Source organism: Ictidomys tridecemlineatus, chromosome 8 (assembly GCF_052094955.1).
Source record: "Ictidomys tridecemlineatus isolate mIctTri1 chromosome 8, mIctTri1.hap1, whole genome shotgun sequence".
In the NCBI taxonomy this organism is placed as follows: Eukaryota; Metazoa; Chordata; class Mammalia; order Rodentia; family Sciuridae; genus Ictidomys; species Ictidomys tridecemlineatus.
The window spans coordinates 49,244,240-49,269,844 of NC_135484.1; the positions used below are offsets into that span (position 1 = coordinate 49,244,240).

At 35.1% G+C, this 25,605-nt stretch overlaps 1 long non-coding RNA gene and 1 pseudogene across 1 annotated transcript; both read right to left on the minus strand.

Annotated features, from left to right (window-relative positions):
* Positions 1 to 4,684: 4,684 nt before the first annotated feature.
* LOC101968277 (protein FAM98A pseudogene) lies at positions 4,685 to 5,824 on the minus strand (annotated as a pseudogene).
* A 15,087-nt stretch (positions 5,825 to 20,911) lies between these two features.
* Positions 20,912 to 25,188, minus strand: LOC144366084 (uncharacterized). Its single transcript, XR_013424944.1, has 2 exons — positions 22,438 to 25,188; positions 20,912 to 22,358 (listed from the first exon to the last, which is right to left on the minus strand). It is a non-coding gene; the product is annotated as an uncharacterized LOC144366084 (long non-coding RNA).
* Positions 25,189 to 25,605: the final 417 nt, after the last annotated feature.

Sequence of the window (25,605 nt, forward strand, 5' to 3'; positions counted from 1 at the left end):
ATCATTGAAACATATATGGAAAATATGCATTTGGATAGAATTGATATAAGTTTGCCTTTATTATTTATTGTATTACCAACAAAAAATATTCCTACAGGAGTATTTTGGCAAGAAGGTCCATTATTATGGATACATTTATCTTATTCTCCTAACACTATTCTTACTAGATATCCTGAGGCTGTAGGACAATTAATACTCAAAGGAATAAAAACAGCAAAGGCAGTGTTTGGAATTTCTCCCCATAAAATTATTACTCCATATACTATGAATCAAATTGATGAATTAGCTAATGAGTTAAATACTTGGGCAATAATAATGTGCAAATCTAATGTTTCATTTGATAACCACTTACCATCTAATCCTTTATTGTCTTTTTGGTCATTGCATCCTGTAATTTTTCCAAAAATGACAAGAAAAACACCTATCATGAATGCTCCAAATATATTCACTGATGGGTCAAATAATGGTACAGCAGCAATAGTTACACCTGATCAAACTTTTACATTTTTAGTACCCAAACAATCAGCTCAAAAGGTAGAGCTTAATGCAGTATTACAAACTTTTGTGATGTTTAAAGATTCTGTATTTAATTTATTTTCTGATAGCCAGTATATAGTTAATGCTATAGTATCCCTTGAAGATGCTGGTAGAATTTCCCCTTCTTCTACTGTTTTCTCTTTGTTTTCCACTATACAAAGTTTAATCTGGGACAGAAAAGATCCATTCTTTATAGGACATATCAGGGCACATACAGGATTGCCTGGAGCCCTTAGTTTAGGCAATGATTTAGCAGATAAAACTACACGTGACATACATATTTTCTCTGTACTAGAAGAAGCTATAAATTTTCATGAAAGATTCCATGTCAATGCTAATACTTTACAAAAGCGTTTTAAAATAACTAAGGAACAAGCTAGACAAATAATAAAACAATGTCAAAATTGTGTGACCTTTTTACCACAAGTTAATCTTGGAGTCAATCCTAGAGGATTGATGCCTAACCATATTTGGCAGATGGACGTCACACACTTGCCAGAATTTGGAAAATTAAAATATTTGCATGTTACAATTGATACTTCTTCTGGATTTTTGATGGGCTCCCTTCATGCCGGCGAAAAAACTAAAGATGTTATAGCTCATTGCTTACAAAATTTTGCCACTGTGGGCATTCCAAAACAGTTAAAAACAGATAATGCCCCTGGTTATACGTCTACTTCTTTTAAACAATTTTGCTCATCATTTGGCATTACTCATATAACAGGAATCCCATACAATCCACAGGGTCAAGGCATAGTTGAAAGAGCTCATCAAACTATTAAAATGTACTTATTAAAGCAAAAAGATGGATTCCAGAGAGATTAACCAAGGTTCTGACCCAGAACAGCAGCCGATTTGGATTTCAGAGAGATTAACCAAGGTTCTGACCCAGTGATTGTCTGGAGTCGGGGGCCTGTTTGTGTGTTTCCACAGGGAGAACAGCAGCTGATTTGGATTCCGGAGAGATTAACTAAAATCCTGACCCAGTGATTGTCTGGAGTCGGGGGTCTGTTTTTGTGTTTCCACAGAGAGAACAGCAGCCGATTTGGATTCCAGAGAGATTAACTAAAGCGATTTCTACAGACCAAAAAGAAGATGATTTAGCTCAAATCCATAATAGCTGATATCCAAAACTCCAATTTGGCTATCCTTACATCTGCGACAGAACCAGGATGCTTTTTTCAATATCTATTTTATTATTGCCCTTTCCCATATCATGAAGTTCTATTTTATTTTTTTGAGCTCATACAGACCTAGGTTAATGTTTTGCTGATCAGTTCTTTTTTTTTTTTTTTTTTGACTATAGAGTTTTTAAACATTGCAATAGAGATTTTACCTGTAAAAAGTTATAAGGCCTTTACTATTGTGTTATGTGTTGTATGTATTATATTATGTGTGCACACTTGCGTTTTGTGTTATATGTTTGAATGTACGTATGTCCAATGTACATATTTTTATATATCATATATGATGAGCGCTCATGAAAAGATGGATCCAAATATTTTTTTTTTATTCACGTGATTTAAATGGTTTAATTTAAATTGGGTAAATAACTGTTAAGAATTGTTTTAATATGTAAACAAAAAAGGAGGTTAACAGATCTGTTTGTTTACTCTCACCTTTAGTTTTCATTATATTTAATAATTCTCTTCACTATAATGTAAATTGTTAAGAAAATTGTTTTCTTTTAGTGTCTTCTGGAATGTTACCTAATTTTTTCTTTAGCCATTATTGCCAGAATTTCTATCTTCATCCCAGTGCCGATGAAGATAATATAAATTGTTAAGAAAATTGTTTTCTTTTAAGAAAATTGTTTTCTTTTAGTGCCTTCTGGAATGTTACCTAATTTTTTCTTTAGCCATTATTGCCAGAATTTCTATCTTCATCCCAGTGCCGATGAAGATAATATAAATTGTTAAGAAAATTGTTTTCTTTTAGTGTCTTCTGGAATGTTACCTAATTTTTTCTTTAGTCATTATTGCCAGAATTCCTATCTTCATCCCTGTGCCGGTGAAGACAAAGATAAAACTAATCTACAGTTTCTGCAATAGCCATCACTGAACTGCTTACAGAACTTACACTGAACTGCTTACAGAACCGTCAATTGACTTGGTATATCTTCCTCCCTTCTGCTTGTCATGATCATTCAGCTAAAATTTGGGGGTCAACAGAGGTGAGGCAAAGAACCTCACCCCCCCCCCCCCCCCCGCTGAGACCTCTCCACAGGTGTGGCTGTACTGGACCGGTAGTCAATGACGGGTAAGATCCAATTACAATGGTACCAACCTAAGACAGGAGGCTGACGCCCTGAGGTCAGCTCATCCGAAGACGGGTAAGGACCATATGTATTGGACAACCTAAGGCAGGCACGGTCCATAAGCCACATGCTTGTTGTTTAAACAGAGAGGGGGAGATGTTGAGAGCCACAGCCAAAGGGGCCCCAGCAAACTTCCAGCTGCCAGCAAGCTTCAGACTGCCCCAGCAACATCTAGCTGATTGGCTCCTCTGCGGTGATGTTCATTGGGCTGTTTCCCTGCCCTTCAGACTGCCAGCTGATGATTGGCTCACAGCTGCCCCAGCAACATCTAGCTGATTGGCTCCTCCACGGAGCTGCTCATTGGGTGACTTCTTTGGCTCTGCCCACGCAACCCAGCCAATCGGCCTCAAGAGGAGGAGGATTGTGGGAGGAAAAGGCTGGTGTGGGGGAGAGAGGCTTGTGGAAGCCGGTGGTGGCAGTTGGGCTCTGAGGGTTTTTCCCTGGAGCTGTTTTGTTTGGCGTTTGTAGTTCTAAAAATAAAGTTAGTTTCTTTTTGACAAGTGGCTCCTGATTTGTGCCAAGCCAGACTTCGGCAAATGCCGATTTTAAATCCTTTGTGTATGTACCTATGAGTGGAGTAACTGGGTCAAATTGTGGTTTCATTCCTAGATTTTTTAGAAATTTCCATATTGCTTTCCAGAGTGGTTGTAGTCCCATCAACAATGTATGGGTGTACCTTTTCCCCACATCCTCACCAATATCCTTTATATCCTTTGTTACTTATTGTTACTTTTTTTGAACATACAGATACTTATTGCTCACCTTTCACACAAAGCACACCTCCAGACATTTTCTTTCACAGCTAGACAATGTTTATGTATACAGAAACCCAGCAAGAAGCATCATGGTATGTAGATTTCAGTAAAGGAGAAAGTAAAACATCAACTCAGCCAGCAATAATAATAAATAATATATAATAAATAAGCAATAATAAAGGGCCTCCTGCACTAAGCAAAATCTACCTTACTTTGTAGTGAATTTCTTCCATTACAAAAAAAGTCTCCTGCCGGAAGCAAGCTAACTTGTATTTGCTGAGCCAGTGGTGTTAACTTGTGCATAAAACAAATTTCAGTTTGCTATTTCTCCTAGCAGACTTCATGTAAAAACAAGGTTGAACAAGGAACTTGTTTTGGATGGATGCAAGTCAGTTTGAGTTGGTATACTTAACTAAATGCCCAAATGTACTATAGGTTCACAACTTAGTTTGCTTTTATAGTCTTTGTGGAATTTGGCCGTATTCAAGATTTTCAGAGTTGAGCATATGGTACAGTATTCCATCAACTGAATAAGGCTACTGAATATGTTATCTGCAGAAGAGCTCATTTAATAGGAACTGACCTAATGGGTCTATCATGAAGCAAATGTAGCACAACCTCTCTGAATAAAATGCCTATCGGGGCAGAATTGTGCTTGGAAAATAGGCATTACAATATTTTACACAGAACACATATAAATGGATTGTTAATATGAGGATGATTTCCTAGTAGTAAATATAAAAAAGTCTAGGTGAATCTTCATTTTCAAAACTGCATATTGAAAACTACTTTATTCAAGTAATTTCTTCAAAAAAAGTATGCATGTTCTGACTGTGGAATTAGTCTACTGGTCCATTAAAGGCAACTTTAATTACCTTTTAAAAACTTTTTTCATAGAAAGGAGAAATGTTGTATGTGTTTCTCAAATAAACAGCATTATGTAAATCCATTAAAAACAACAACAAAACAGAATAAAAGGAAGATCTACAATGTTTATGCCAAGCAGGAATCTGCCTGCCGCCACCTGTGGTCTCACATTAATTCAAAATAGATGCTGGACTCAGGATTCTGAAACTGAGTTTCTATTATTTGAGCTCTAGCAAAATATAAGGTTCTGTAGCCTCAACTAATATAATGTCTTCCCTGTCCAAATCCAGAATGATTATACTGATAGCCTCCATGCTGGAAGTGTTGTTCAAATTGACCCCTTTGGTGGTAAGTCTGGCTCCCCCTACCTCCCCACCCATCTCCCTGGCCTCCACAACCACCCCGGCCTCCATGACCACCCCTCCCACCACGACCACTGCCTCCATCACTGTGGTACCCACCATCTTGGTATCTACTTCCTGTGTATGAAGATGTTTGGAAACCACTATAACCACCGCCTTGATAGCTACTACTGTGGCCACCATGATAGCCACCTGGCTGGAAACCTGAATCTTGATAACCACCATCTTGGTAGCCACCTCCTCCTCCACTCCCACCACCTGTCCAGCCTCCATGATGCTTATTTCCTCTTCCTTCCCCTCGGCCACCATGGTCCACCTCTCCCTCCTTCTTGTTCATGTCCTCCACATCTACCATATGAGGAATGTTCATAACCACCTCTCCCTCCTCCTCAACCTCCTGCTTGCTGCTGGGGGCCATCTTGCCTTTCATGCCATGGTGGCATCTCTCAGGGTGGAGGTTCAATTTCATTAGGTCTACCACCGCAGTCAGGTACCCTGCCCATCAACACCTTATTGATGGCACAGGCAGTCTTTTCTCTTATGGAACCACTGCTTGTCCTTAAAATCTTTGACAAGTCTTGCCTTGCAGCCAAAAGATGAGCAACAGAAATAGTGTTTTTTGGAGATAAGACTGAACACTTTGGCTAATTTTTCGGTCTGATTCTTAGCTCTGTCAGACCAGCCAAAGGACTAAACAGTGACATCCAAACTTTTTATCAGCAGCTTTCTCCAAACTTCATATTCATTAGCTATGGCTTGGTTAATTGCTTCTATCTTTTCCTAGTGGGCTGGTCCCATTGGATTCTTCAGTAAAGGCTTTCCCACATGATTAGGTGGAACTTTTGCTAATGTTTCCTTTAATTTTTTTTCAATCCTGCTGAAGAATTGGAACATAGTTATATTGGCTGGAGGTTTGGACATTCCTAGAGCAATACATATGCCTTTCAACTCTTGAAAGACCTCACTACTGCCTACTTCTTGAGTTTTTTTTTTTTTTTTTTTTTTTGAGGAGAATTCACATAGAGCATTCTGGCAGCTTCTAGTTGTGAGATGAGGTATGTGAGCAAAAGGAGGCAGTTCTTCTATATGAGAAGGCGCTTGGTCACATCCCCAGAGGTCAGTGAAAGATATGGGCAGTTCATCTCCCCTAGTAGCCCACTCACCTTAAGCTGGAATTCTTCAGCCTCACTTGGACTGTTAGTTGCTTGAACATTTTCCTCTAGTTTACAGAGCACTCTTAATTCAGATACCAGCCAAGCACAGAGTTTGGTAAATTCGGGGGAACTGGCTCCAGCAGAGTCTGCATGAGACAGTGTGCCATCATCCAACAATGATCTTTCCAATTTCATTGCTTTAAATGTTGTATGCCCTCCTGATTCAATTTGGGTATGTCATATGTCTCTAGAAATTTGTTGATGTCATTGAGATTCTCTATTTTGGAGTATAAATTTTCAAAATAGTTTATGATTATCATCTGTTTTCAGTAGTGTTTCTGGTGGTATTTCCTTTTCATCAGAAATTTTAATAATTTGGGTTTCTCCCCTTTTTCTTTGGGTTAGCTTGGCTAATGGTTTACTAATTTTGTTTATTTTTTTCAAAGAACCAGTTTTTGTTTTGTTGATTTTTTAGACTTTCATTTAATGTTCATTAGTAACCTCATGAGGGAGGTTTTATTTGACCACCTTCATAGATATGAAAGCCAGGGACTATAGAAGTAAAGCATTTGCCTAAATTAAAATTAGTAGTACTGAGATTTTAACTCCAAGAAATTCCTGACTCCTTGCTTACAATGGATTACTCTAAAAATGTGAGTAATTAGAAAAAATATCAATTCTGTATTATTTACACAAATGAAATCATGGAACTCAGTGTTATTTTCCAGGTGAAAGATATTTATAGCTCTTTGATGTCCTTTGAAGCGTACTCATTTTTGAGATGATCTTGAATATGAAATAGAGGTTATTTAAAATTTCTTGATAATCAAATATACTACTGAGAAAAAAGTAGCTTCAATTCTTTGTGTATTTGAATATCCTCTTATTTACATAGCATTCTAATTTTAAATATTGTTGTGATTTTTTTTTTGGTAGCCAAATAAGTAATGATCCTATAGGCATCAACAGTGTGGATTTCTACTCTTTAAAATAAACCTTTTACTTCAATACCTTGAGTTAATTTTTGAAAAATGTCACGCATATTTGTAGGACAACTGAGCAGGTGATGCAAATAATTAAAACTGCTTCTGTTTAGGATCAAGAGTATTCTTAATGCAAACACAGCTCTATTTCTAAACACCATACAGATCTTAAGGGCTTAACCTTCTCCTCTCATGATCATTTCAGATTCAACTGCTTATTGTATTATAGCTTTTTAGACAAATATTTTACTCACACAGCCATGGCTGCCATCCCTAACTCCTCTCCATTAGATGTATGCAGTTTTTATTGTATTCAGGGACAGAACTGGTCCCTGGTTAAATAAGGGTGATGGAAGAAAATCAGACCCTATCCAGAAAGTTGATCCCTGTCTGCTTTCAGAAATCCATTTTATTAGTAAAATAAATTGCTAAAATATTGGTGAAGAGTTTAACTATTTGGAGAATATGTTCAAAAAGGAATGTGAAACTTGGTAGACAATTTTTTTTAAATGCTAGGGTTCTATGATTTCAAGCTGGTCTCTAATAAAGGAAAGGAGTTCCCTTCTGAAGCATAAAACAAAACGTCTATTAACAACCACCTATAGGATTGCTTTTCACAACCCCTGTGTTTTGTGGAAGTAAGAGATAAAAGTAATGCTCTTGGCTTCTTTTTATTATTGTTTACAGCAAAGACTGATGCTGTGCATGCATGTTCTTTTTACTATGCTGGTATCTCAGTCTATCCATAAAGAAGTGAGTTTATTATAAAGCTTATATATATATATATATATATATATATATATATATATATATATATATATCTTCTAACTAAATTGGAGTGAGAAGATGTAATCATCTCATGCATTTTATTGCTGTTGTATTCTCATGTGATCACTCAAAATGGAATGTAGTTCACTTGAGGACTTCATATAATTTCTTCCAAATTTATTCAATTTGTCTTTGCTCTGGAATACACATTGCCACGACTGTTATTCTTAAATCTTTATCTCATTTTATTCTCAATCTATCTCCAGTTTATTTTCTCAATCTCCTCATAAAATGAAGCCAAAACAAAGCAATGAACTAAATAAGGAAATTTCCTGCAAGTGTTTTGTTGTAGTTGCTACAATAAATGAGTTTTTTCGCTACTAATTGTAAGGCTATCTCTAACAGAAGAGCTATAATCATCTCTGCGATGTAGCTGCTATAATTTTAGCTGTTCTTGCTTTGCTTTATTGAGAACCAGAGCAGGGTATATAAGATTTTATTTCTAATATTAGCTAGCATATTAAAATTGGTTCATAGAGTTCCATAACATGTTCTATGAACAAATTACATTCTGTTCAAATATAAGCAGGTCACACTCAGTCAATATTTTAGAGTGTAAGAGCTGGAAGAGCACTTATAGTGCATTAGGTTCAAGGTGTTTGTTTCAATGTCAGGAAAGTGGAAGTCAGAGATACATGAGCTGTGACTTGCTCAAGGACTCTTCACAATGTAGCAAGTCCGAGGAATCAACCTTGGTTGCCTGACTCTCAGTCTAGAAGGTTTGTTAACATATGGCTGCCTTTACTAGAATGCAGGTATATAGATGTGCATACATTCATGTCCTAGAATACAGATAAATATTTTTTATAGTTCTTTAGGCTTGTATACTATTATGGTAAATCAAAGCAAGTGGATAAAACAAAGAAGAGGGAAGCATGAAATTTAACCAATATTTTAAAGGTAAAAGCAAGGACCTAGGTGTCCAGTGAAAGCAATTTTAAGCCATGAAAGTCATCATGAGTCATCATGTTCTGTCAACAATAGATTCAAATGAATTGCCAGGTAAGGACGTATAGCCCATGGAAATTCTAGTAAGCTGAAAAGCTTGAGTTAGAAATGAACAAAATAAAATTTCTATATGGAAAAATTGGTCCACTGTCATCTTTCATGAAAATATTTAAATAATGCATTTTTGTTCTGCAAGATAATAATTAAAATAATTCATAATGTAGCACCAAAAAATGAAAGTAAAATGACAATATAAATTATTTATATGAGTTAAAGAATCACTGCTTAGAAAACATAATGATGTTTATCTCCAAAGTTTTCATTTTTCTCAAAAAACATATTTAAAAAATACATTCTACCTAGTACACTTTTTATCCTTACCTGGGAATATTTATTATTGTCTGAAATATTAGAGAATCACTTCTTAAAATATTAAAATATATATTAAATACACATTTGAGCTATGTCTTGTACCTCCTCATATCTAGTATCACTGTAATAACTCATTTTCAAAGCACTTTCACTTGAGAATGTTAAACAGTGAGCGCAAGGAATTGAGTTGTATATAGTCTCAACCAAAATATCTTGAGTATTTCAAATTGGTAAATTTTCATTTTTTTTCTAAGTGAATATAAAAAGTATTTTAAGCATGACTACAAGTTAACAGAGCAGTACACAATATGATAGTCAATGGCATGCCCATTTAAGGGCACCTGCAATCTCTAAGTATCCATTATATATGCTAAAGTTGAAAATAACCGAATATTTGCCATCTAAGATTTCTTGTTTTGAACTTAAGATACCCAAAGCTGTTTAACAAATCCTCTCCACAGAAAAAGACGATTCTGCAGTTGGGGCGTTGTTTGTGGGTTATTATGTAGAAAGGTGGTGGGAAGTTCCTTGCCCAGTTCCTGCTTCCTCAGGGTCTCAAGAGTTATTGTTTCCTCTTGACACAAATTCTGAAGGTCTGCCCTGCCCTGTCGCCTTGTGTGTGCTTCAGAGGAAGGGAGGGACACTCCTTTTCACTCCCTGACTGTGTTCCTCATTCAGATGGTGGTGTGGATGAGGTATGCTCTGTTTCAGAGAGTCTGCTTGCCTCCAAAAGGAAGCTCCCTCCAACTGCTGGATTTTCATCTCTCAGCACAATACTAAATAAAACTCCCATCCTTACAAACTGTTACCCAATTGTTTAAAAACCTACAATTGTTTTTCCAAATTCTAAGGATGCCCTTAGGAATATTTTATAAGAAAGTAAGTTGATCATGGACAACACACTTCAGAACATCTCTTGTTCATCTTAAAAACTACATTTTATTTGATATAGCAACCATTTTTAAACTAAGAATAAATCAAAGTAGAGTTTTTTTCTGATGGGATCCCCATAGCATCCACATGTGTCAAAGCACTTGTAACCTGCCAGAGGAAATTTTCTTTATATTATTTACCTAAAAATTTGAAAGCAAAGTTTGATTTTTACCCCTTTTCAATCTAAAAGTCTTTTTAAATTTTTTAAACTTTGATTTAACTCTTATGATATGCTACACACCAGGCTATGTAAGAAGAATATGAAAATGAAGAAAAGGATAGCTTCATGGAGCTTTCTAGTGCAAAAGATGAATTTCTTATGCATTAGTATATATAGGCATAAAATATTAATATACCTACACATATTAGTCGTGTGATAATTATCAATCCATGGTATAATTGCAAGTATATATGAAACATAGAGGAGGGAGTGCTGAAGTGTGATTGAGTTTAGGAGGATTCCAGAGGAGGACAAGTGTGAACAGGTTTTTCACAAATGAATAATAATTCACCAAATGGGGAAGAAGAAACCGGGGTAGAAAAGGATTTCAAGTAACCCAAGCAAGGCAATGGTATTAGGAGTGGAATGATGTCCCTCTGTAATTCAAATACTGAAATCTGACACTCCTGACTTCAGATTGTTATCTTATTTGAAGAAAGATTATTTACCGAGCTGAAAAGAGGCATTAGGGGAAGCAGATTATAACTCTGTATGATTTGACTCTTCTTCAAAGGGTGAATTTGGAGAGAGAAGGCCTTGTGAACACCAAGAGAGAGGTCATCTACATGCCAAAGAACACCAAAGATTTCTAGTAAACCAAGAGAATCTAGGAGAGGCATGGAGTGTGTTCTTCTTCATGGTTCTCAGAAGGATCCAACACAGGCAACACCTTGATGTTAGACTTCCATCCTCCAAAACTATAAAATGATACATTTCTGTCATTCAAGCCACTGATTTTGTGGTTCTTTATTACAACAACCCTAGCAAACTTATATACATGGGCAAAGTCTTGTAGATTGGAAGAAAGTATTAAGTTGTTTCAGGACTACTAGTAGTTATGGAAGCTGAATTCATAGAGGCATGAGATGGCGTTTAGAGGTGAAGATATGTGAGAAGATGGCAGTGGGCTCCTAAAGGTCAGGCCCAGGGGTTACACTTTATCAAGTAAATAATGGGGAATCAATATTGAATCTTAATAGAATGCTGTGATATTTTTTCTTAAAAAAGACTATAACCATGGGTAAAGAAAGAACATCAGAAGGAAGTGTTATAAGGAAAGGGATAATTGGGCCATGCTTACTAGAGGACACTGATACATGGGCAATTTAAAGGTATCTGCTAGGGAAATTACTGATGGTACCAAAGAGTATGTCCTGCAGAGACCTGTACCAATTCAAACCACGGGGGAGTTAATTCATGTGTTTATTATCCAACATAAAACAAACAAACAACAAATAATGCTTTCTGATTCATAGAAAAGACCAGTATATCTTTCCTCCAGATTACGATCATTATACTCCATGGAAATAATTACTGGATAGGGATTTTTCTTGATCTGTAAGAAAGAGACTCCATATAATAAGGTACATTTTGCTAATTGCAGACTCTCTTACTTACTAATGGACAAACCCCCAAAGGGCTAACCACTAGACGCATTGGCTCTTTATTAAGTAGCCTGCAGTGTAGATAATCATTTTCACTGAATCTGACATGCAGCCTCATTGAACCAGTCTAGAGAAAATCACAGGTTGAAAAGCCAAAATCTTAGATGTGAAAATTACAAAGCTGAGTGTACTTTGAGCCAGTTGGTCTATTCAGTACCAACTTGATATTTGACAATATTATAAAGGAGCATGACTGAAAATAAAAACAACTCTAAAAATACATTTATGGGTGCTTGGCAAATTATTACTTTTAGCCTAGCTGTTTAAATACCTCTTCGTGTTTGCTCTCTCTCTCTTTCTCTCTCTCTCTCTCTCTCTCTTTTTTTTTTTTTTGGCATAAGCTTGGTATATACAACAATATATTGACATTTTCATCTATGAAGTCCCTGAACAGCTGTGCATAGCCTTACTGGTAGTAAATTTTCTTGTTCTCTAATTATTTGTTCTTTATTTATTTGTGCATTTATATAAAGATACATACAATATATCTACATATTTACTGATCTTTTTGTATATACACACATGCACACAAACATACACAAATACAAAAACTTATGTAATTATTTCTTGTGTATTTTCTAGAAGTCAACTTGACTCTCAGACCACCAATGGGCTTCTAAAACAAATAAGACCAGATTATCAAGTAAACTACGAATATAGGGAAGATTTCTGAAGAATTTACTTATGAAAAATGAATAATACAAACATAAAATCTGTATAATAATTACAGGGCTAAATTATACCTTATTTCCAGGATATTATTCTTCCAAAGCATTTTCTGATGTGAAATGAGAGGATTAAGAGGACAACTATGGTTACTAAGCAAGATATACTAACAATTTACAGCACTTACTGTATCCTTAGTATATACTGGACATTTTACAAAGTTTTTTTAGGTTTTACTTTATTTAATTCTCTAATATATGTGTACGGGATTATGATTGTTATCCTTATTTCATGTGGAGAAATGCTCTTAGAAAGTCTTAGTAAACTACCTAAAAAAATTGATAAACGGTGGTGAAGCTGATTTTCATGGCAAAACATAAGGAAAACAATGTTTTCATTCAAAAATGGTGTGTGTGTGTGTGTGTGTGTGTGTGTGTGTGTGTGTATGTACACACCTGCTCATGTTTGTGATATGTGAGTATGTGTTATGTGTTGGTTTGTGGTGTGTGAATCTACATTGGGGCCAGGGACTGAGGGAGGACAGAGGAAAATTCTTTCTTCATTCTTAACGAGGCCATAATATACTTTTAGTAGGGTGATGTGATTTATTTTGTATTTGAGGAAATGTGTCAGTATTTTGTAGGCCTTCACAAATGAATTGTCACTTTAAAAAGATGCTTATTTATAGTCATCGACTTGTATTGTACAAGTTTTTTCCCTTTTCTTTATCCTCCCTATTGCTCTACAGACAAACTCATGCCACCTGCAACTCTATACAAGGCCAACTCTATACAAGGCCACAAACCAAATGATTCAATTCTCAAAAAATCTAACGAGAAACTCCATGATTAACTGAATAAGAGTGACCACATTAAAATGAAGCAGATTCAGGAAGACTGTATGGACATTGAGAATATACATAGCTATATACCTGGAGCCCATTAGTACATGTGGCTTGGGTATGTATAAATTTCATCAACAGCTTCTTCCTGTTGTGGTTAAGCAACTCAAAGAAAAGAGATAACTGAAACCGTAAGGCTGAAGGAACACCTTATTTCAAACAAACCGCAGGGTTTTGCAAATGGATAGACTCCTAAATGCAAAATCTCTCCCCTCAAAGAGGCATATTTTGGTAGTTTAATGCTTCTAGACTTCTGATGGAGGATTATGTTTTCCCCCAACTTCAAATATTCCAGTCACAGTAAAACCCACACTTCTTTTTGGTCTCCTGTTTTCCAGATGGAAACTTTCATTTGGCAGGATTCAGCTTATCTAAACAAGTGCAAGATATTTAACTTCAAAATAAAGGACTAGCAATGTATTTCACTCTTCAGACTCTCTGTGACCTTGGAAACTGTCTGCCAGTTGGCAACGATTGCTTCATGGAATGATGCTGTTGACCTCACCCTCTGCTTTTCCAAGAACTCTGGTGGTAACAGAGCTCTTCAATGGGAAAGGGATTCCTTCCTTTGAACACTTTGTTTTCAATTCCCTCACACCTGCTACTGGATCCAGGGAGGAGGTTTGCAAATACAGAGAGATACAGTGGGAGAGATCTTAGGTCAGGGCTACAAAAACAAGCACTGTTTGTTTGTTTTGCAACAACAAAAAATGTCCACTTCCTCTCTGAAGAGCTGTGATAAGCACTCCTAAAGTCCTCTGTTAGGCTCTTACTGAAATTAATCTTTCTATCTTAAGTCACAGAAAAGCCTACACTCTTCATTGTTAACGCAAAAGTTCACACCCCACTTCCTAAATACCACCCCTTCTTTTTCACAAGGCTTTTCCTTTTCCTTCCGGCCTCCACAAACTTGAGGAGGGTGAAGACACAAAAACAACACACACCCAAGTGCGCACAGAGATGTATGCACGCACACACACAAATGTACACGTATGCATGCACATACAAATATACACACAAATGCCCCACACCTCACAATAATACCAGGATTTTCAAAGATGAACATTTCAGTTTGCAATCAACTATTTAACTGAGGCAGAGAAATATGAAGGAAGGACCCACATTTCTTCCTTTCCCCGTGTCATTAGCTTGAGTCAGATGGTGTGGAAAAAAAGTAATTTTATTTCCATAAAAAAAAATGCAAGAATTTATTTTTTATGGCAATAAATATTAAGTGTAATAGTCCTGTTCTATTTGTATTAAGAGAGTGGTATTGTACTTTTATAATATTCACCAGTAAAAAAAAAAATAGTGTAAATTTGCTAATTCTCAGCCTCATTTAAGATGTAGATGAGAACTTAAGAGTTAATTGTTTCTTTGTGACAACACATTTGGTCTTTACTTATTACATCCATATTCCCAAAAGAAAATTTAGGAGGTCAATAAAGCTTTCTGGGACTGTCATCAGCAGCATCAGCCCAGCAAGGATGAAGTAGATCATGCCTCTAATAGCCACATAACATAATTGAAAAAAGAAGCAGTGGTTTACTAGTAGAAACGTTATGTCTTAAACTACTTTAAGAGTTTATGTTCAACTTGTAATTCACTAACAAAACACAAATCCTGAAAAAGGAAATCCTATTGGTCATTGTAACAGCGTTTCAAGAAGAAAAACACCTATTTTAACCTTTCTTAAGTCATTCTGGTCTCCAACTTCCCAGAAAATCTAGCTATTTTTTCCCTAAGATAATCCTCATTCATGAAGATAACTGTATCAAATCTAAATAGCATATGTAGGGAATGCACACTTCCTCTGTATCTGTATTGTACATTGAGATTTTGAGTATTTGAAATGTGATTTATTCAAATTGAGAGGAGTTGTAAATATAAAATGCACATTGAATTTCAGAGAAAAATGTGTCTAGTATCTTTTACATCATTTTTAATAATTAGCTCCATGCTAAGTGATAATATTTTTCAATATATTGGGTTAAATTAAATTGATTATTAAGATTATTTTACTTGTTTCATCCTACTTTTCAAAAATTTGCTTCTAAAATATTGATTGCAGAAATAACTCAAAATATATTTCTAGTAGTACAATGTTCCTTTGAGTGATTAATTTAGTTTTCACATGATGAGTTATGAAGCTATATTTTGAAAAAAAGAGTGTTTAAAAATTTTCTTTTTCCAAGGTACACTCATACATTGCTAAGTGGACTGCAAATTGGTGCAACTAACCTGGAAAGTAGTATGTAGATTTCTTAGAAAACTTGGAATGGAATCACCATTTAACCCAGTTATCCCACTTCTCGGTTTATACCCAAAGGACTTAAAATCAGCATACTAAGTGATGAAGTCACATCAGTGTTTATAGCAGCTCAATTCATAATAGCTAAACTATGGAACCAGCCTAGGTTCCCTTCATCAGATAAATGAATAAAGAAAATGAGGTATAGATACACAATAGAATACTACTTAGCTATAAAGAGAAATGAAATTATGGCCTTTGCCAGTAAATGGATGGAACTGGAGACTATCATGCTAAGTGAAATAAGCGAATCCCCAAAACCAAAGGCCAAATGTTCTCTTGGATATGTGGATGCTAACATACAATAAGAGGGTGGAGGTAGGAAAGAATAGAAGTACTTTGGATTAGAAAAAGGAGAATGAAGGGAAGGGAGGGGGACAGAGAATAGGAAAGAGAGTAGAATGAATCAGACATTACTTTCCTATGGGCATATATGATTAGACCACCATTGTAATTCTACATTATGTGCAACTAGAAGAAAGAGAAACTATACTCCATTTTTGTATAATGTCAAGTTACCTTCTACTGTCATATATAACTAATAAGAACAAATACAAAAAAATGGGAAAACAGAAAGAAAATTTTTTTTCCTAAATTTACAACTTTCGATTTTTGATTAACTATTAATGTTGCACTTTTTCCCCTATGAACATACCAAGCAGTTATTCAGAGTGAAATAGTTACATTAATTAATAATTTGTCTTTTTATATGTATTTAATTTTTCTTCATTACATCTCCATTCTCTGTATGGTTTTGCTAAAAAGTACTGTATAATCATTACTGACAACCCAGCTACTTTCCACCCTGGCTCCACTTTCCTTTCTTATATTCTTGCATATTCTTTCAGCTGTAAGAGTTTTGTATTTTTAAAACAGTTTTTGAATAATAGCTCTATAGAGAGCAGCCTACTCTGCCCTGGAAAGTCGTTAGTATATCTGTCAGTCAAAAGCATCCATTAAGTGCTTTCTTTAAGCATGGCTTTCAGCTGATGTTTTGGAAGAAGTAGAATTAGATTCTCAGTTCGTACTCTTGAGGAACTGACAATGTTGTAATTGAAGAAACAAAGTGCATTGCAGCAAACATGAATGAAATAATATATGATAAAAACCTTTCACTTTAAAATCAACATTCTATCTTCTTTCAAAAATGGCAACCCCAGTGTGTGCATTACTGCAATGGCAGCTTTCATCTGAAGCCATATTCCTACTATATATATCAGATAAGTATACAATCTGCAGTGTGCTACTTTACGTTCCCCACGGGGCTATGTATAGGTGTTTGAGTTTGTAATTCCTGGTCTAAGTAATTATTAATACTCTTTCAACTCTCGGTTTTGATTATTACATTCTTGATGTAGTAACATCTTCCTTACGGCTATACTATCCAAGTAGAGTTGGGTCCAACATTTTAAATTTCTATTAAAAAAAGTCTAAAATGATAAATGTTCCCTTCCCTCTCCAGTTGTTAGAAAATATTCAGTTAACAATTAACATAATAAGGATGATGAAAAATTATTTCCTACTTAGATGAACTTCTCATGATAATAAAATTAACTCAATATTTGGTAGCTCTAACTTCTATTACTCTAAGAGATGCTTTTTTGGGGATCTTTTTGATGCACTAATGTGGGATTATTAATGTTATCCTACTGCTTATGGTATCTGCTAAGCAGAAAGAGAAAAAAATCTATGTTGTAAAGCATTATGATGTTACTATTTACTAGCCCATCTAGAATTGAAAGTGTTAGCTTGCTATGACAGAAACACAAGTGACTAATTTTTTCCAAGATATCTTAGATATTAAAAATCATACTTGTCAAATAAATTCCCTATTAGGAACTACAATAAGCCAATGTTGTTTTTATTAGCTAGTCTTCACCCCAAAGCAATATAGTATTAATTTGAGGTACTGTGTCCTTTTAAATAGTAGATGATGAAATTCAATACTACTATAAAAAAGCTGATAGGAAAGAAAGACAATAATAATGTTTAGAAATGGATGTATTATTAAAAGAAAATTTAAAATATCATTACATTAACTAAACAATAATAACAATTATTGGAGTAATAAGTTCCTTTCAAAAAATGGATACATTATTTTTTTACCATGTATATTAGTGTTTCAAGCAATTCAGTAATAAGAAAAGATATTTTTAAATGTTCAACATCTCTAGCAATTAGAGAAATGCAAATCAAAACTACTGTAAGATTTCATTTCATTCTAGTCAGAATGGCAGTTATCAAAGATAGACGCAACAGTAAGTGTTGGCAAGGATATGGGAGAAAGACACTCATACATTGCTGGTGGGACTGCATATTGGTGCAACTAATCTAGAAAGCAGTATGGAGATTCCTTAGAACACTTGGAATGGAACCACCATTTGACCCAGCTATCCCACTCCTCGGTCTATACCCATAGGGCTTAAAAACAGCATACTACAGTAACATAGCCACATCAATGTTTATAGTAGCACAATTTACAATTGCTAAACTGTGGAACCAAACTAGATACCCTTCAATATATGAATGGATAAAAAAAACCTGTGGTACATATACTCAATAGAATATTACTCAGCATTAAAAGAGAATAAAATTATGGCATTTTCAAGTAAGTGGATAGAGTTGGAGAATATCATGCTACGCTAAATAAGCCAATCTCAAAAAACAGGGGCTGAATGTTTTCTCTGATAAGTGGATGCTAATCCATATGGAATGGGGGTGGTATGGGATAAGTGGAGGAACTTTGGAGGGGGCAAAGAGGAAGAGTGGAGGGGGCAAAAGGGTAGGAACGATGGTGGAATGAGATAGACATCATTACCCTAAATATATGTATGATTGCAAAAATGGTGTAACTACTTCATATACAACCAGAGAGTTGAAAATTTTTGCTCCATTTGTGTACAATGAATTGAAAAGCTTTCCACTAAATAAATAGAAGAGAAGATATTTTTAGTATTTCCTACCACCAAACAACAAATAAATATTGCACTGATAATTCAAAGCCATGTCAATGAAAGTATTATAAATATACACAATGACATCTAGGCAGATGAGAAGAGTTGTCTGAGGGAGAGGATATGATCAGATCAGGTATGGAATAACGGAATTCTAGTATGTATTGTTTTCTGTGTATTAATTTGCCAGCTCATCATTGATAAAGGCTGACAAATTAACAACCAACTTTTATCAATCTCCCTCTATATAATGAATAGTATTCCAATTTATGTGAGGCATACAGTGAAATTCAGAACATAGAGCCTACTTTCAAGAAGCATTCAAGGTGTCTTAGAATTCAAGTTTTAAATAGGAGATGCTACTTGGTAATATCCAAGTAGCATCTCCTATTTTTGTAGGAATTTAGCAAAATTTAGTGGATGTTCTGTCACTAAGATAGCCTCATGGATGAAGCAAAACTTGAGCTGGATTCTGCTACCCACAAATGGGTACAAATACCAGGAACATTTTAGCAGAAATTTCTTTTTACTTGGCATTTCAATATCTTATATTTCTTTTGAAGAGTGTGACAAATTATTCATCAGAATTTTCAATCTACTTCCTTATATCTTAAAAGAAAATAATATTTATTTTTTCCTACATTCCTTTTAAAATGGAATGTTAGCAATGCAATCTATTTCCAACCTAGTTCTTTCACATATGGAAAGGTTGAAGCCTGAGGAAATAAGTTGATTTGACTGAGAGTATTTAATTGCTTCTAGATAGATCTTTATAAAAAACAGAAATGTACTAGCCACTGTTCTGCCTAGTTGTACAATTGACACATTAAATATATTTGCAGGATGTAAACTCTGAAAATGTTTTGAGGGTACATAGCAAAGATTTTTATGTTGACATTAAAAAAATGTTTAAAAAATCAGAATCTTGGGAGTGTCTTTATACTGATTTGTTTTTTCACCAATGCATTTTTGTTATTTTTAGTTATGGATGACAGTACTATGTATTTTGACATATTAAACATACATGGATATATAATATAACTTCCCATTCTGGTGGTTGTACCTGATGTAGAATTACATTGGTTGTGTATTCATATGTGAAGATAGGAAAGTTATGTTCAATTCATTCTACTGTCTTTTCTTCTCCAAGCCCCTTCCCTTCATTCTCTTTTATCTAATCCAATGAACTTTTTTTCCCTTCACTCCCCTCTTACTGTGTGTTAGCATCTGCATATTTTATTGTTATCATTTTATATTTATATGAATAAGTAGGACATGGGAGGCCATCATGATCTTCCTAGATTATATTAGTTCTTAAAATCTTTGTCCAGTATTTATGTTCGAAACATAGTTTGCTCTTTGCATTGAAGACCATGTTTATTTTTTCCCTAAAGAATCTCACACTAACTTTGCATATTTCACAATTCATTTAAAAGTGTGTATGTACTTATCAGGCTTTGCTTCCAAAGTACACATGCTCTTTATTGAGTGAACATCTGGAACTCAGCACAGCACTTTCTTCCCCTCCACAAGGAATGGGTGGAGATAGAACCAGGTATGAAGATGGAAGGAGCCAGGCAACAACCACAGTGATATCCTGCAGTCTCATTTCTGGATTTTGTCCTTCTTGTAACATCCCCAAAAGCAGAAATTCTTGGAGCCCCCATGCAAAAGGTCACACACAGATAAGCAAGGTGGTTCTCTGTCCATGAAACACACACTAGCAAGCTAGATAGCATTACTATAGACCAGGTTTCCCCAAATTAAAGGAGCCATAGATTTGTTCAAATTTTTGCAGAAATCCATATTATTCAAGTATATATTTTAATGGGAACATTATAACACCAGAGATACTACACTAGCAAAAGGATATAGAAAGTATTCATTTGAATGTTGTATTCCAGTCGTTCAGAGTAGTAGCTGTGATCTGTATCTGCAATTCATCTAAAATTCTGGTAGAACATTTAGTTCATGCAAAATGAGAAACAATACTGGATATTTGAAATGTGCGTCTTTGTCATTCATTGAAAAGAATTTTGTAATATTCATAACACAAAACAAAATAAAATATAAATATTTAATTATTTGTATATTGTTAACCAATTTTGGTCATGTGCATATATAATTAAAGCAGATCTATTATGCAATGAAATGTTGAATTATAATATCTTTCGATGAAGTAGGTTTACTCTTCACATATTGAGTCCGTTCTATCTGATGCTGAGTTAAATAATCCCTTTGTTAATGACTCTGCCAATCATAGTGCCAAGCCTCCAGTGCATGCTAAGTGAAATGAATTGATGAGGACGATATGGCTTTAATTTGTTAGTGCCATGAACAGAATGACAAGCTAGAGCGTTACAATAAGAAGCATAATAGTTTATTTTTACCAGATTCAGCTTAGCTTTGACATTCTCTTTGCATCACCCTTGCAAAAGATAACAAACCTAATTTATTTGTGTCTCATCATTTTATTTATTGAAGACACAAACATCTTTGACAAAAATCAGAGGGAAGAGTGGTCCATGATAGGGGCCTGACTGCTAACATAGTTGGAGATTATAACTGTGTTTTCTGCTCTACCTGTAGTATTGCTTAATTGAATAATGAAATTATGGCACAACAACTGAATTCCCCATCGACCTTCTACAATTAAGCTTTTCATAATTTATTTATGCTGAATGTTTTATCAGAAACACACTAAGGAAATAGGTTTTCTGCCTGAAACATGAAGTTGATTTCTCTGTTGATAGTTCATGAATATTAGTCATCGAGTGGCAGATTTTGTTGTATGTATTTGTATTCACTGATCTATAGGGAGTAGTTGTTATATCTTGAATATACCAGCTGTCTCTTGGGACCACTTCACTAAATGAGAGGGTTTTTCCCCCCCCAAAGGATAGTATTTTTTCTTCATAAAGTGTAAAGTCAAGCTCTACTTTTCTCCTCATTATCTGATAAGAATAAATATTGTGGAAGAAAATAATTTTTGTTTTGAATTATTTCTTTCACATAATTAACAGTTGGTTCTAGAATTTTTGAATTTTTCTCCAAAACAGAGATGAGTTGCACAAAGGACTCTGATTCTAATATAATAGATTTAGACAGTAGACACTGTATATAGCACATAGAATCCTCGGCAACCATCACATAATAAGACTTCTATATCAATAAAAGACCATGGAATAGAATCTGCAATTTCTACAAATTCTTTATGCTTAGCATTTACTCCTCCAAATAAGAAAGAGGTGTGGGGGCCGCCTATGAGCTATTAAGCATCCTCTCTTAGCCTTGTGCCAAGAGGGTGTTGGTCTGGCATTGCACACTGTTTGGGCTCCACGATGCAGGTGGCCTCCACCTGCACTTAGCAAAGTCTGCTTTCTCATAGCTCTGGACCTCAGCGTTACCCATTGGGATTTGGCCAGCCCCTGCCTTATTTGGTGAAGCACATTCTATCCAAAATCCTTGGTTAATTCGTCTATAAATAAACAGGTCATGGGTTCCAGCTCTCTTTTCTTCTCCTTCCCTCCCTCCGTCCCCCGCCATCTCCTTCCAGTGTGAATGCAGGATCCTTGAGGTTGCAGAGCCATCCTGTGTTGTGTGATTTTTTCGCCGCCTTCTTCTTAGCTTAATGTTGCAGCCAGCCCATTTAAACCCAGTTTGTTTCCTCTGCGCAGTTCGCCTCGGAGAAAGAAGTATCTTGCTGAGAGAAAACGTGAAACATACTGAATCTGGGGATGATAATTGTGTCTAGTAAGAATGTTCTCACTTTCCCCTCCGGCGATGAGAAATAGCTGTGAAAATCCTAAATAAGGAATAGCTGATATTAAATCTACACATATTTTAGGACAAGTGAGAATCATGGTTTGAAGAAAGGATCACACCTTCTGGATAAAATACAATGAATACGGAGCTGAAGCAGTTAGGTCTCACGTGACAACACTGAAACCAATGCTCTTAGGAGATGTCAGCAGGAAGACAGCCATGGACCAGCACCCGGCTCACAGGTTAGGGAGAACAGCATCACTTCTGAAGCAGTTGGACTTAATGTGGGAGGTTTCCTTACTCCTCTGCATAAATCCATGGCTGACAGAAAGTTCTTTAACTAGACTGTAAAGGGATAAAAGTATCATCTCTAGAATCTGGTTACCCAGTACAACTGGGGATCAGCTCAAGGTATAGAACAAAGTTAACTAATCAAAACATGACTTCACAGGAAAATATCTTGACTGGATTGACATTAAGAGAGAATTTTATCCCCAGTACCCTGCAAAATGAAATAAAATAAAATAAAAATAAATAAAAGAATAATAAAAATGAAAAATATTGATTTCCAACTCTTGTTCCAAAGAGGAATTACATTGGGAAAGAGAAAGCATGCATTTTAAAATATCCCTTTCTTGGTTGTCCAAGAGGAAGAAAAACCTTGCCTTGTGGTGCTATTTAAATGCAGAAAGATGGTACCTACCTGTTGGTGGAAGTTCATACACCCAGCCAGTGTTTTTACCTCCTCCTAGTTAGAAGGTCAAAATGGATTATTGAGAAATCATTTTTTTCTGAATGCAAAGACGGGATCTCCAATGGTTGAATCACATGATCTAACTAAAATTTTACTGTTTCCCCTTCTGCCTTCTCACAGACCCATTGGGTGAATGTGTTCTTACTTGCATTACTGCAGGGCAATTACCAGGAACTGGGAGTAACCCCACCCACATAGAGTCTAACGGGTCTTTTTAATTTTTTTTATTTTTTAGGGAACAAATTCTAAAGACTACTTTTGTTAGCATTTGCCTTTTAAGTTTGGATGTTATAAAAAGGAGAGTGGAAAAGACCATAGGTTTCAGTAGGACCAAATATCCAAGAATTTGTTGAGATAGCATATACCAAATATTTTGCAGGGGGGTACCAGGGATTGAACTCAGGGGCACTCAACTACTGAGCCATATCCCCCACCTTATTTTGTATTTTATTTAGAGACAGGATCTCACTGAGTTGCTTAGCACCTTGCTTTTGCTGAGGCTAGCTTTGAACTTGCAATCCTCTTGCCTTAGCCTCCAGAGATGCTGGGATTATAGGCATGTGCCACAATTTTTGGCTCAAATATTTTCATTGTTAAAACATATTAATAGATTTCTCAAGACCTCCTAACCAGTCAGTGATTTTTTTTTTTCAGGGAAAAGAAAAGAATATTTCTTAGGTAGTTTGCAGTCTCTAGCATAAGAATACAGTTAAGAAATTATATGTGATTATTTCATATTGGAAAAGCTTAAAGGCAGAAAGATGATCATGTTCGTAGTTATAAAAAGTAACATTTATTGAGAATTTTGTGTGTCAAGCACTGTGCCAGACACTTTATAAAACAGTACCTTATTTTATTGTCTCAATACCTTCAGAAGGTAAGTCTTAGTAGACAACTGTTTCTCAAATGTTAAAATTATAGAGGCTCTGAAAGTATAAATAAATTGCCTAAAGTCAAACAATTATTAACACCAGAGCCAACTTTCTAATTCAGGACTGTTTCCAGAGTCTGAATTCTCAAGAACTTTTATACATTCATTCTTTAACTTACTATGAAATTAGAGGTTTGATTTTACAACACTTGAAAAGTGTTTGAATGTCTAAAATACCATAAATAAATAACATAATGATAATGTCACTAATTCTCTACTTCCTATTTCCTAGACACATTGCTTAGCATTTATGTCCATAACAATATTTACCATCCCCATCTTATATTATGATAAAACTGGATCTCAGCAATCTCTTGTAGCTTGTTCAAAATCACATAGTTGGTAAATGAGGTAATTCAGATTTGAAACCAAGTTTGCTTAACTTTAGAGTCCATTCTCCTGCTAAAAGACTATTTTGTTAAAAACCACCTGGAAAAAATATTTGCTTCACTTGTAACAGTTAAATGCTTATAAAGTTCATATATTAAAATGACAATAATAAGGAGCTGAAAATGCAGAATATATAGAATAAGAAAGTAAGCAAAGAAAATAATGCAAATAGATTAAAAGAAAAGCAAGCAAAAATGAGATAACACATTTGAACAAAATAAGTTAGCCACAGTTTTAATTTTAGTTTTCAATAATATCCAGTGACTGTATGTAAAAAAAAAAATAAGTTTGCATGTTCACTACCCATGGCAGAATAAATTGATGCAACTCTTAGAATAGTGCAAAATCAGAAGAAAAGTAAGTGCCTAGCAGTGGGGTTTGGTTAAGTTAGGGTGCATTTATAAAATGGAATGTCATGCATGCTTGAATGCAACACATGCATTATAGAAAACAAAATCACAATGTAATAAATGAGCAAATAAGTATACTGAAACTTTATGTACCCCAATGCCACATATTTTAGTTTTTGTTAAAATAAGTTTTTTTTTTACAGAATATTCTAAATATATTATCACAAAAACATTAACAATGATTTTTTTTTTACTAGAAGATTTCTGGATAATTTTCCTTTTCTGCTTCTTGTATTTTAAATTTTCCTAAATTGAGGATGTTAAACTAAGAAATACACTAAATAAGGGATGTGAAATTGCTAACAAATTTCAATATATATATATTCATTCATTCTTCTGGATTTCCAAGTGATTTAATATCTGGGAAATTAGCTCCTAGACACAATGTAATTAAAAACTAATAAAACTTACCTTAACATTGAGACACTAGCAGAGTGTGTCTCTTTATTAACTTATAAGGAGACTGTTGAGATGAAGGAATAGGGTTGTTTTCTGACTGAACCATCCCCAGAGGGACGAATGCTGTGTCCTCCCATGGTGTAAGGGACAGAAAGGCAAAAGGAAGCTGAACTCTATTGAAACCCCTTTTATAAGTGCCTTAATTTTATTCTTGAGAAAGGAGTCCTCATAACCTGATCATCTCCTGAAGGCCCCACTTTTCTTTTGTTGTTATTGGTGCCTTATTATTATACATACAAATGGAATTTTTATTCTGGCAAAGAAAGTAGGCAGAAAAGGAACACTTATGCATTTTTGGTGGAACAACAAATTAGTGCAATGATTATGGAAATCAGTGTGAAGT